Source organism: Camellia sinensis, chromosome 6 (assembly GCF_055761805.1).
Source record: "Camellia sinensis isolate YWXY chromosome 6, ASM5576180v1, whole genome shotgun sequence".
Classification (NCBI taxonomy): Eukaryota; Viridiplantae; Streptophyta; class Magnoliopsida; order Ericales; family Theaceae; genus Camellia; species Camellia sinensis.
The window spans coordinates 186,282,882-186,287,562 of NC_138966.1; the positions used below are offsets into that span (position 1 = coordinate 186,282,882).

General features: G+C 38.8%; 1 non-coding gene across 1 annotated transcript; it reads right to left on the minus strand.

Moving 5' to 3' along the window:
- Positions 1 to 2,910: 2,910 nt before the first annotated feature.
- LOC114307015 (uncharacterized) lies at positions 2,911 to 4,156 on the minus strand. Its single transcript, XR_014333660.1, has 2 exons — positions 3,622 to 4,156; positions 2,911 to 3,374 (listed from the first exon to the last, which is right to left on the minus strand). It is a non-coding gene; the product is annotated as an uncharacterized LOC114307015 (transcript).
- Between the last annotated feature and the right edge of the window lie 525 nt (positions 4,157 to 4,681).

Genomic DNA, 4,681 nt, shown 5'->3' on the forward strand with positions numbered 1-4,681 from the left:
ATCCAACACATGCGATGGATCCGACTCATACTTCCGAAGCATGCAAATATGGAACACATCATGAACCCCGAAAAGTTATAACGGCAAGGCCAAACAGTAAACTACCTCTTCAATCCGTTTAAGGATCTCAAAAGGACCAATAAACCAAGGGGATAACTTCACATTCTTCCCAAATCTCATCAAACCTCTCTTAGGTGATATTTTCAAGAATACATGATCTCCCACCTCAAAAGACAAAGGTCTCCTCCTACGGTCGGCATAAATTTTCTGACGATTCTGGGCAGTGACCAACCTCTTATGGATAAGTGCAACTTTCTCCGTCGTTTTCCGAACTAACTTTGGACCCAACATAGTTGCATTGCCCACCTCGGCCCAACACAAAGGAAATCTACACGATCGGCCATACAAGGCCTTAAACGGTGCCATGCCAATACTCGATTGGAAACTATTGTTATAAGAAAACTCCACTATGGGCAAATGTCTCTCCCACGAACCCTTAAAATCAAGAACATAGCCTCGAAGCATATCCTCAAGGATCTGGATAATACACTCGGACTGCCCATCAATCTGAGGATAGTAAGCAATGATAAAGGCCAATCTAGTGCCCAAGGCACTCTATAAGCTTTGCCAGAACCGAGCTGTGAAACGTGGATCTCTATCTGAAACAATCGTCACAGGGACTTCGTGCAACCTCACTATGTCCCTAATATAAAGATCGGGAAGATAGTCTACCGAATCGTTTACCCGCATAGCTATAAAGTGTGGCGACTTGGTCAACCGATCAATTGCCACACAAATGGCATCACTACTCCGTTGAGTCCTCGGAAGGCCTACAACAAAATCCATCGTGACATGCTCCCATTTCCACTCGGCTATAGGCAAGGGTTGCAACAAATCCGCTAGCCTCTGATGCTCAGCCTTCACTTGCTGACAAGTAAGGCACTTTGATACAAACACGGCTACATCCTTCTTCATACCCCTCCACCAAAACTGGCGACCAAGATCATAATACATCTTTGTGCCTCCCGGATGCACCGCAAGACGCGAATGGTGAAACTCTCGGAGTACTTCCTCTCAGCAAGACTCCGGCACGAATAAGCGGTCACAATATCTCACACTCAAGTCGGGATACACAGTCAAGCCCTTCTCTACCTTCCCACTAGAGATCTTCTCCCGGAGGGACTCTACCTCAAGGTCACCCTCTTGCGCTTCTAACACTCGATTCACAAGTATAGGTTGTGCAACCATTGAAAATATGGCTGCAGACTCAACAGACTCGCCTAGACGCAAGTCAAACTCACCAAGAGTATCCAACATATCCCATTCCCAGATGGCGATACAAGCTACATTGCTAATAGATTTTCTACTCAAGGTATCGGCTACGACATTGGCCTTCCTCGAATGATAATGTAACTCAAAGTCATAATCCTCTATGAATTCCATCCACCTCCCCTGCCTCAAATTCAAGTCTTTCTGTGTAACAAGATACTTCAAACTCTTGTGATCGAAAAATACTTCAAATTTCTCACCATACAAATAGTGCCTCCAAATCTTCAAATCAAAAATCACCGCTGCTAACTCTAAGTCGTGAGTGGGGTAGTTTTTCTCGTGGGTTTTCAACTGCCACGAGCCATAGACTACTACTTTCCCCTCTTGTATTAAACCACAGCCCAAACCTTCCCGTAAAGCATCACAATATACTGAATAGCCCAAACATCTTTCCGAAATAATCAAGACTGAAGTAGTGGTAAGTCTAACCTTAAGCTCTTGGAACAACTTTTCACAAGTCTCACTCTATATTAATGAACATGTTGATGTTTGGTATTGTCCTCCGACGAAGGCCATTTCGATTCTGACACGGACTAAGTCTGTTGATTTACCGGAGAGATGAAGAGATTTGTTATTAAGAGGTTTTGGAAAAAGTGGTTCAGTTATTTATGAATGCAAAGGTCGTCTGAGTTTGTCTGAGATTGATGTACACAGAGGTGGTGATGACACTAGTGATATTGATCCTGGTTTGTCGAGTCGAAGGCTGGTATTAGCAAAGAAGAAGTTGATCGTAGAGAATCAGTTGTTATAGATCCCGCAATTACATTTATTTTTTATTTTTTATTTTTTATTTTCTATATTTTTCGAAACAAACTAGCCTAAATCATAAGTCGAAATCAGCTTTGAGTTGGTTTACACTGTTTCATCTAGGTTGGTGGATTTAGGTCTTGACACATCACCTGCAAGGCCAACCGCGAGAGTGTCAGTATTAAGCCAACTTGACAACACAAACAATGCAACCACAAATACACATGAACAAAAATCAGAAACGAAGACAAAATTTATGACATAAACATCCACATAAGAACATCCTGTCCTTCGAAAAAGATCCTTGCCCGAGACACAAAAATTCTCTACATTGCACTTTATTTATGTCCCAACTGCAAGTTCTAAATCTTGATATTTTAACACTCGTTTGACATAAAATTACGGACTTCAAATAGTTACAAAAATATTAAATAGATTAAAAAAATTAATAAAATAAACAAAAATGCGTCCAACTCCCAGTAAATCCCATCCCCAGCGACCCACAGTGCCACGTGACACTGCGGGATTGGAAGGAAAGAAAAAAAAAAAAAAAAACTGGACAATAGAGGCGCGCTGGAGGTGTGTAGCAACGTTATAAAATAAAATATCACATTTAAATCATAATCATTTCATTTTTTCTCTTACAAAAGTCAAAAAAAAACAAAAATAAAACATCCCAAAAAAACAAAAACAAAACATGCCAGGTGAGGCTTTTTAACTCAATGCTAAAATACTCAAATAGTTAAAAGGCCAAAAATCAACTCACATCCCGTGGACACAATTTCATTTGAAAATGTTTCCAAAAAAAAAAGCGCAGAGTATACTCGAACCAAATTAGATCAATGGGAATCCCATCTTAATTTTCTCTTCATATCACTTTAATTGCAACAACCATGGACATAAAAGGACAATGTATGTTAATAAGATTCAGAACTACCATTCACAACATAACAAGGACTAGTCATTCAATTGCTGTCCGAAATTCATTCTAGTAAATCGAAGACTACATAAAAGTTGACATTAGTTAGGACCAAACGGGGCTTCGACAGCTCGGGCAATTAGGATGAGCAGCGAGCCACGGCTCGAGACATTTTGAGTGGTATTTATGGGAACATGGAAGTTCCATGACTTGCTTATGCTCTGCTCCAAAATCTTCCAAGCAAACAACACAAAGCTGTCCTTTTGATTGGCTAGTGTTATTGCTATGTAAGTGCCATGGTCTCCCTAGTATTCTTGAAACCAAGTGAGCATCACTACCCTCTCTGCCTCTACCTTCTTTTGATTGAAATCTATTCACCCTGTTATTAACAGAACAAGTCAGAACTTTTATATATAATCCACAATCAAATTGGTAAAGTTTTGTAAAAACATTTTTTGATTTGTAAAAATACCCACACAATAACAGTTATGCAATGAAAAATTTGCTTCATTTATACAAAGATTAGGAAGATCTAAACCTGTTAACACTTTTTAGGGAAAAAGAAGATCCTATGCCCAGAAAGAGAAACAGATAAATAAAATAAAAATGAAGGAAAGAGAGAAAACCTTGAAGGGCGGAAATAGCCAAGTTTCTGCGCGAGGCGTTGGCGAGCTTTGAGAGCAGCTTCATCCATGGCGGAGGTGGAGGTAGGCATCATAGATCTGTAAAAGGGGTGTCCAGGGGCGTAAGGAGTGTCCTCGTGGAGGCGTGGAGGATTTGTCGTCCTTGATCTCCTCCGATGCATCTCTACTCCGGGCAACATTCCGGCCATTTTTCCGATATGCGTGGGCTTCAAAAAGGGAAGTTTTGGGGAGTGGATTTGTCAAGTTGTGCGTATATATGTATGGTTCAATTCATTCATATACCTATGGAGATATATGAGTTTTGTTTGTGTTGCTTTGGTTTCTGTGGAATTGATAGTAGAGAGAGAAAGAAAATAATACCATAGTCTCGGAAGTTGCGAAGTTTCAAAGGAAGTTTCAAAGGAAGGTGCCAAGTTGTCAACATTACTTTCCACGCTATTGGTCGATTTCAATATGGTGCGTTGCTGCGCGGAACTACCACCTCCTTTGAACTTTCCCGGAAAGTTTTTCTATGTGCTATTTGCAACTTTTCTGTTCTTCTTACATTTATTATTTTCTTTCTACGGGCTTTTGTTTTCTTTCTATGTGCTCTGATGGTTATATTTTTATTTTATTAAATTTATTTCTAAAAAAAAATAAGGGTTGATTTGAAATGTTTTAAAAAAGTGTACTTTTTGACTTATTAACTTATATGGGTTGGATTTGATGTGATGTGCTAGAGAGGTAATGTGATTTAAATAAAATGGTGTGACTTAAATAGGATAGTGACTTTTTTACTTTTTGTATTATTTAGTTTATGCCAAACCAACCCTAAATATCAAGTAATTTATTTTAGGTGATGCACTAATAAATCTTAAATTAACAATTTATACACTGTTTAGTCTTAAAAATTTTCTTATAGACTGAAAGGTCGCATTATAGAAAAATTGACCATAGAGAGTATATACATCAAACATCATCATCGTCAAAACAACATCATCATCATCAAAACAACATTAAACATCACAACATTATTATCAAAACAATATTAAATATCATCATC